Source organism: Oryctolagus cuniculus, chromosome 12, assembly GCF_964237555.1.
Source record: "Oryctolagus cuniculus chromosome 12, mOryCun1.1, whole genome shotgun sequence".
NCBI classification, from domain to species: domain Eukaryota; kingdom Metazoa; phylum Chordata; class Mammalia; order Lagomorpha; family Leporidae; genus Oryctolagus; species Oryctolagus cuniculus.
The window spans coordinates 90,808,179-90,816,895 of NC_091443.1; the positions used below are offsets into that span (position 1 = coordinate 90,808,179).

General features: G+C 44.2%; 1 non-coding gene across 1 annotated transcript; it reads right to left on the reverse strand.

The window, feature by feature from the left end:
- Positions 1-349: 349 nt before the first annotated feature.
- On the reverse strand, positions 350-454 carry LOC127484027 (small nucleolar RNA SNORA72). Its single transcript, XR_007910808.2, has one exon. It is a non-coding gene; the product is annotated as a small nucleolar RNA SNORA72 (small nucleolar RNA).
- Between the last annotated feature and the right edge of the window lie 8,263 nt (positions 455-8,717).

The following is an 8,717-nucleotide window of genomic DNA, read 5'->3' on the forward strand; positions in this document are numbered from 1 at the left end:
AGTTTCACAGAGGGGCCAGAATTGTGGCATAGCAGGTTAAGCTGCTGACTGCAATGCTGGCATCCCACATGGGTGCTGGTTCAAGTTCCAGCTGCTCCAATTTTGATCCAGTTCCCTCTAAAGTGCCTGAGAAAGCATCTGAGGATGGCCAGGTGCTTTGAGCCCTTCCACCCACATGAAGGGATCCCGAAGAAGCTCCTGGCTCCTGGCTTTGGCCAGGCCTAGCCCTAGCCGTTGCAGCCATTTGGAGAGTTAGCCAGCAGATGGAAAATCTCTCTGTAGTTCTTACCCTCTCTCTCTGTAACTCTGCCTTTCAAATAAATAGATTAAAAAAAAATTTTTACTACTATTTTATTGCCAGCATTTATAAAACCAGACATAGGGAAAGAACTAGGCCTGGGGACACATGCATGGTCTTGATATAGCGATTTTTTTTTGTTTGTTTGACAGGCAGAGTGGACAGTGAGAGAGAGAGACAGAGACAGAGAGAAAGGTCTTTCTTTTCTGTTAGTTCACCACCCGCCCTGGTGTGCTGCGCTGATCGGAAGCCAGCAGCCAGGTCTTTCCTCCTGGTCTTCCATGCGGGTGCGGGACCCAAGCACTTGGACCATCCTCCACTGCACTCCCGGGCCACAGCAGAGAGCTGGACTGGAAGAGGAGCAACTGGGACAGAATCTGGCACCCCAACTGGGACTAGAACCAGAGTACCTGCGTCGCAGGCAGAAGATTAGCCTAGTGAGCCCCTGCGCCGGCCTTCATTATCATTTTCAATTCCTATAGGATCTGTAGTGATATTCCTTTCTTCATTTCTGATAATTTTAATTTCTCTTTTATTCTTCTTGATTATTAGAGACATCAGTTTTATTAAAATTTTCAAATATTCAAACTTTGGCTTTAATTGTCTCTGTTTTATATTTGTTTCGAATTTTATTTCTGCTCTAGTGTGTATTATTTCCTCACTGCTAGTTTCTTTAGTTTCTTTAGTTTGATTTGTTACTCTCCTAAAACCTTCCTGAGGGCTGTGAATAAAATTTATGGGAGGCCATTGTTTTGAACGAAGCTCCTACACTAGACCTAATAGACCGCACCAAACCAAAATGGCGTCATTCGTGTAAGGTGATATGTAATCAAACTGAACTTCGAAACAGCTTTCTAAAGAGACAGGAGATTCACAGTGACCTGACAAAGGGCCCAGCTCATCTGAGCCAGCATGATGAGCCAGTCCCCTCTGTTGTAACTCTATAAAGAAATGTAATTATGAAATGTTCTTTCCATGTTTTTTGTTCTCTATTTCTGCCGTTTTCTGCTCATTGTACCACCTTTTCTGAGTTGTTAGAGAAGATAAATTCACAAATCACTAATAAAAGCCAATTAGATCTTTAAACTAAATTTGTTGAAATTTTACATTTTGTAAGAAGGAAACTTGAATAATTGATTTTTAATATTTTTTATTTTTTCTAATATAGAGATATAAAGCTATATATTTACCCTTGAGTGATTTTTAGGTGTGTCTCACAAGGTTTGAGTTTTTTTGTTGTCTTTGTTTCTGTTTTACTATTTTGTTGTTATTGCGGTGTCCTATATAGTACACAGTTGTCACTTGGAGTTACAAATTCGGCAAAGTTACAGGACACAAAATCAACACACAAAAATGAGCTCTATTTCTGTATGTGAGCATAACAATCTGAAAAGGAAATTCAAAAACAATCTTTTAAAAATAGCAATGGTGGGGGAGGTAGCGATTGTAGGGGTTGTGGCACAGTGGATAGGTTAAGCTGCAGCCTACGATGCTAGCATTCCATTCACTGCTGGTTTGGGACCTGGCTGCTCTACTTCCGATCCAGCTCCCTGATAATGTGCCTGGGAAAAGCAGCAAAAGATGGCCCAAGTGATTGAGCCCCTGCACCTACTTAGGAGACAGGGAGGAGCTCCTGACTCCTGATTCCTGGCTCCTGCATCCTAGCTTTGGCCTTGCTCAGCACCAGCCATTCCAGCTATTTAGGGAGTTAACCAGTTGATGGAGGATCTCTACCCTTCAAATAAATAAAACAATTTTTTTTTTTTTTTGACAGGCAGATTTGGCAGTGAGAGAGAGAGACAGAGAAAAAGGTCTTCCTTTTCCATTGGTTTACCCTCCAAATGGCTGCTACGGCTGGTGCGCTGCACCGATCCGAAGCCAGGAACCAGGTCTTTCCTCCTAGTCTCCCATGCTGGTGTAGGGCCCAAGTACTTGGGCCATCCTCCACTGCACTCCCGGGCCACAGCAGAGAGCTGGACTGGAAGAGGAGCAACTGGGACTAGAACCTGGGGTGCTGGCACTGCAGGCAGAGGATTAGCCAAGTGAGCCGCGGCACTGGCCAATAAAACAATTTTTTTAAGATTTATTTATTAGAGAGGCAGGGGCAGAGAAAGAAAGAGAGAGAGAGAGAGAGAGAGAGAGAGAGAGTCTTCCATCCTCTGGTTTACTCTCCAGATGGCTGCAATGGCTGGAGCTGCATCAATCCAAAGCCAGGAGCCAGGAGCTTCTTCCAGGTCTCCCATGAGGGTGCGGAGGCCTCCTTCTACTGCTTTCCCAGGCCTTAGCAGAGAGCTGGATCAGAAGTGGAGCAGGCAAGACTTGAACCAGCACCCACATGGGATGCCGGCACTGCAGGCAGCGGCTTTACCTGCTATACCACAGCGCCAGCCCAACATACTATAAGTCTTGACGTGTTGTGTTTTTGTTTGTATTCATCACAAGGTAGTTTCTAATATCCCTTATGGGAAATTCTTCTTTGATCTATTGGCTGTTTAAGAGTGTTTATTTTCCACGTATTTGCAGATTTTCTATTGGTTTCTAATTTCATTTCATTGTGCTTGGAAAAGACATTTTCTGTTTTTTTCCACCACTAACACATTTATTTGAGGGTGACAAGGTCAGATCTTACCAGGAGTTTTTAAAATGGGTAGGACTAGGCAGAAAAGATATTTTCTAACACTTCAATATTTTTTAGTGCAGTAAGACTTGTTTTAGGGCCTAACATATGTACCATCTGTATTTCCTTCACACACTTTGGGACTTTGTCATGAGGCACACATAAGTTTATATTTGTTATACCTTCTTTTTAAAATGTTTTACTTATTTATTGTCACTTTATTTTTGTAAAGATTTATTTTATTTACTTGAAAGGCAGAGTTACAGAGAGAGAGAGAAAGAGAGAGAGAGAGGTCTTCTACTTGGAATTGGGTTCTCAACAGAACTGAATCTACTAGTGCCTTGATCTTGGACTTTCCAAGAATTGTGGGAAATAAATTTCTGGTTTTTTTTTAAAGATTTATTTATTTTTTGAAAGTCAGAGTTACACACAGAGAAGGGGAGGCAGAGAGAGAGAGAGAGAGAGAGAGAGAGAGAGAGAGATTTTCCATCCGCTGGTTCACTCCCCAGTTGGCCACAATGGCCAGAGCTGTGCCGATCCAAAGCCAGGAGCCAGGAGCTTCTTCTGGGTCTCCCACATGGGTGCTGGGGTCCAAGTACTTCGGCCATCTTCCAGTGCTTTCCCAGACACATTAGCGATGAGCTGGATTAGAAGTAGAGCAGCTGGGACTTGAACCAACAGCCATATGTGATGCCGGCACTGCAGGCCAGGGCTCTAAACTACTGCGCCACAGTGCCAGGCCCAGATGGATCATCTTTTAAATCCATTCTACCAATCTATGCTTTTCAGAGTTTAATCCATTTATTTGTAGTTTAAAGTAATTACAGATAATAATAATTATTATTATCAATCAATTATTATCAATTATTATTATCAATAATGACTTTTTTCCTGTGTTCTTTATGTTGACATTCTTCCACTGAGTTCCTTCCTTCTTTCTTTTTCTGCACATATTGGAGTTATTTTCTTAGTGGTTACTTTGGGAATTACACTTATCGTCTTCAAGTGATAATAACCTGGGAACAGCACTGCGGATAGTGGGTTAGACCTCCGCTTACAGTGGCAGCATCACTGATCGGAGTGCTTTAGTCCTGATTATTCTGGTTTTAGCCCAGAGCCCTCCTAAAGCACCTGGGAAGCAGCAGATGGTGGCTCAGGTACTGGCTCCCTGCCTCCCACATGAGGAACCTGGATTGAGTTCTTAGCTCCTGGCTTCAGCTTGACCCAGTCCTGGCTACGTGAGGGCATTTGGTGGAGGGCAACCAGTAGATGGAAGATCTCTTCTCTCTGACTCTGTCTCTCCCTCTCCCTCTATTACTCTGCCTTTCAAAGGAATAAACAAGTAAATTTTTTTAAAAAATCTATAGCACCCTACTTTGAATAGTACAAAATAAATTTCAGTAATACACATCTTGCTTTCACACATCACTGTCTTTTCCCCTTCATAGTATTATTGCCACAGTTTACATTTTTATAAATCGTATCCCTTTCACATAGCTTCTTTCTCTCTGTCTCTCTCTCTCACTGTCCACTCTGCCTGTCAAAAAAAAAAAAAAAAAAAAAAGCCGGCGCCGTGGCTCACTAGGCTAATCCTCCGCCTTGTGGTGCCGGCACACAGGGTTCTAGTCCCAGTCGGGGCGCCAGATTCTGTCCTGGTTGCCCCTCTTCCAGGCCAGCTCTCTGCTGTGGCCCGGGAGTGCAGTGGAGGATGGCCCAGGTGCTTGGGCCCTGCACCCCATGGGAGACCAGGATAAGTACCTGGCTCCTGCCATCGGATCAGCGCGGCCATTGGAGGGTGAACCAACGGCAAAGGAAGACCTTTCTCTCTGTCTCTCTCTCTCACTGTCCACTCTGCCTGTCCAAAAAAAAAAAAAAATAGCTTTACAAATTACTTTATTCATTCTCCATTTAAATCATAGAGGAAAAGAACTGAGATGTTACAAAACCAAATAAATTATTGATTTTTATATTTGTATATATAGTTACTTTTGTGTTCTTTTATTTCTTCACATAGGTTTGAGTCATTGTCTGCTATCTTTTCATTTTGGACTAAAGGACTTCCTTTAGTATTTTTTTTTTTTTTTTTTTTTTTTTGACAGGCAGAGTGGACAGTGAGAGAGAGAGACAGAGAGAGAAAGGTCTTCCTTTTTGCCGTTGGTTCACCCTCCAATGGCCGCCGCTGCAGCCGGCGCACCGCGCTGATCCTGGCAGGAGCCAGGAGCCAGGTGCTTTTCCTGGTCTCCCATGGGGTGCAGGGCCCAAGCACCTGGGCCATCCTCCACTGCACTCCCTGGCCATAGCAGAGAGCTGGCCTGGAAGAGGGGCAACCGGGACAGAATCCGGCGCCCTGACCGGGACTCGAACCCGGTGTGCCGGCGCCGCAAGGTGGAGGATTAGCCTATTGAGCCACGGCGCCGGCTCTCCTTTAGTATTTTTTATAAAGGCAATTTGTTATTTGTTATTTAAGAATTTTCTTAGGTTTTGAATATCTTAGGATTTTCTCCTTTTTTAAAAAAGATTTTATTTATTTGAGAAGCAGAGTTACAGACAGAGAGAGGGAGAGACAGAGAGGTCTTCTTGCGGGTCATCTTCCATTGCTTTCCCAGGCCATTAGCAGAGAGCTGGATCAGAAGAGAGCAGTGGGACATGAACCTGCACCGATCTGGGATGTGGGTGCGCAGGTGGAGTGTTTGCGCAGGTAGAGTGGTAGCCTGCTACACCACAGCACCTGCCCCTCTCCTTCATTCTTTTTTTTTTTTTCTCCTTCATTCTTGAAGGATAGTTTTTTGCTGGATATGTTTTTTTTCTTTTTCTTTTCTTTTCTTTTCTTTTTTTTTTTTTTTAATTTGAGAGGTACAGTTACAGAGAGAGAGAGAGTCTTCCATCTGCTGGTTCACTCCCCAATTGGCCACAAACGGCTGAGGCTGAGCCGATCCAATGCCAGGAGCTAAGAGCTTCTTCCGGGTCTCCCACATGGGAGCAGGGGCCCGAGCACTTGGGCCATCCTCCACTGCTTTCTCAGGCCATAGCAGAGTTGGATCAGAAGAGGAGCAGCTGGGAAAGAGCTGGCTCGAAAATAGGATGCAGGCACTGCAGGTGGAGGCTTAGCCCACTATGCCGCAGCACCGGCCCAGCTACATTTTTGCTTTCAGCACTTTAACATTCCACTGCTTTCTACCCTCTGATGATAAAAATTCTCTCTCTCTCTCTGTCTCTCTGTCTCTCTCTGTCTCTCAAGATTTATTTTATTTATTTGAAAGTCAGAGTGTCAGAGAGAGAGAGAGACAGAGAGAACTTCCATCTACTTGTTCACTCCCCAGTGAGTGTAATGGCCAAGACTGGGCCAGACCAAAGCCATGAGCTTCAAATTCCATCTGGGTGTGCCACGTGGGTGCAGGGGCCCAAGCCCTTGGGCCACCTTCTACTGCTTTCCCAGGCACATTAGCAGGGAGGTGGATCGGGAGTGGAGCAGCCACCAGGACTTGAGCCTGGGCTCATATTGGATTCTGGTGTCACAGGCAGCGGCTTAACCCACTGTACCACAATGCTTGCCACTAAATTGTTTCTCTCTTAATGCTTCAAAGATTCTTTGTCTGATAATGTGTCTATAGTATATCTCATGGATCTCTTTGAACTAGCCTGCTTAGCGATCACCGTGCTCCTTGTGTGCTGGTATTCATGTGTTTCATCAACTTTGGAAAGCCTCTGGCTATGATTTTCCAACTATTCCTTCTATCTCTTCTTCTCCCTCTTCCTTCCATAGCTTCCATAATGCACACATTAGCCCACCTGATGGTGCCTCATAGGACACGAGGCTCTGTTCACCCCTCTTTGTCTTCTTTATTTTCGTCTGCTCCTCACACTGGATAATTTCAACTGTCCAATCTTCAAGTTCACTGATTCTTTCTTCTAGTTGCTCAAATTTGCTCTTGAATCCTCCCAGTGACTTTATTATTTAGTCGTCACCTTTTTTTTTTTACCACCAAAATTTCTACTGGGTTCCTTTTAATGATTTCTGTCTCTTTATTGATATTCTCATTTTGTTCACTCATAGTTTGTTGGTTTCCTTTGAGTCATTGCTCAGAATCTCCTTTATCTCTTGAAGTGTCTTTAAGATAATTGCTTTAAGTGTTTGTCTAACACACCTGACGTCTGAGTTTCCTTATGGTTGATTTCTTTCTAAAAAAACTTTTTTACATTGAATGGGTTATACTTTACTGTTTCTCTATATGATTTGTTGAAAATTGGACATTAAAGTACTGTAATGTGGTATGTCTGAAAAAGCAGATTTTTTTCTTCCCTAGGACTTTCTGTTCTTGATTGTTGAAGAGCTACCTTATGTTCAGCTAGTGTTTTTACTGAGATTTCTTTGAACACCAGAACTTAAAAACAGGAAAAAAAAAAATCACCTTTCTCATTCTTTACCCATGGCTCTGCAGGGGTACTCCTTGGACACTTAGCCAGGCCATTTGGAATTCCTCCCCGGTCTTCACTGAGCTGGTGCACTGAGTCTCTCAGTCAGCCAGTGGTGGGATCTTACAATCCTCTTGGGGTCTTCCTCAGCCACATCTCTTGTCTTAGGTATGTGAGTTTCTGAAGTCCCCTCAATGCAGGATTTGAATACCCAATCTACCCAACAAATATCTCTCCCTGACTTCTACTCCCAGACTTTATGTGGTCTGTTCTGTGTGTCTGTAATCTTTGGCCCCAGGTTGTTCCAGTTTGTTTGCCTTACAGGGTATTGGACCAATGGCCACTGCTTTTCTGCGCTGGGTTCCCCTTAGGGGAAGTAGAGGCGTGCCATGCATCAGTGCCTCAGTTCACCGCTAGACAGCTGGTGCACATAAACACGCCTGTGAGTGAGGTCGGCTCTGCTCCTCTGTGAGGACAAGGGTCCCACCCTGGAGAGGTGAGCTGCGATCTTTAAGACTGCTGTTGGCCGGCGCTATGACTCACTTGGCTAATCCTCCACCTGTGGCGCCGGCACCCCGGGTTCTAGTCCCGGTTGGGGCGCTGGATTCTGTCCTGATGCTCATCTTCCAGTCCAGCTCTCTGCTGTGGCCACAGGAAGGCAGTGGAGGATGGCCCAAGTGCTTGGGTCCTGCACCCCATGGGAGACCAGGAGGAAACACCTGGATCCTGGCTTTGGATCGGTGCAGCGCTGGCCGTAGCAGCCATTTGCGGGGTGAACCAATGGAAGGAAGACCTTTCTGTCTCTCTCTCTCTCTCTCACTAACTCTGCCTGTCAAAAAAAAAAAAAAAAAAAAAGACTGCTGTCAAGTCAGGGTGGTAAGGTGGTAAGCTTTCCTGCTACTTAAAATCACCCTTTAAAAAAAAATCAGCATGTTGTTGGTTGCTGTAAATCTTTGTTTTCTTCCAGAGTTCTGACTAAGCTGGTCTGACAGTTTCTGCTTGTTTGTTGCATGTTTCTGTGGAGGTATGGGCGCTAGCAGCTGCCTACTTTGCTCTTTTCTGATGTCTCTCTCTCCACACATTGTGTTAGAGTGTTTCTTCGTTATTCATACACACATGCAGGTCTCCATGCATAGCTTTTTCAAAATACACATCTTTCATGCACTTTTTGAAGACCCTCGGTATGCATGGCTTTCAACATTTTCCTCTGCCAAAATAAACTTATCTTCTAAATCTATTTTCTGTGAACTTTTGGAAGTGCCTTTGTGTGTGGGGGATGTGTGTGTGTATTTATTTATGTTAGATACAATTATTGATCCACTTGCAGGTAGGTCATCTGAACCCTTCTCACGGTCTCTGCTAATGTTAATATTTTTATGACAATAGTTT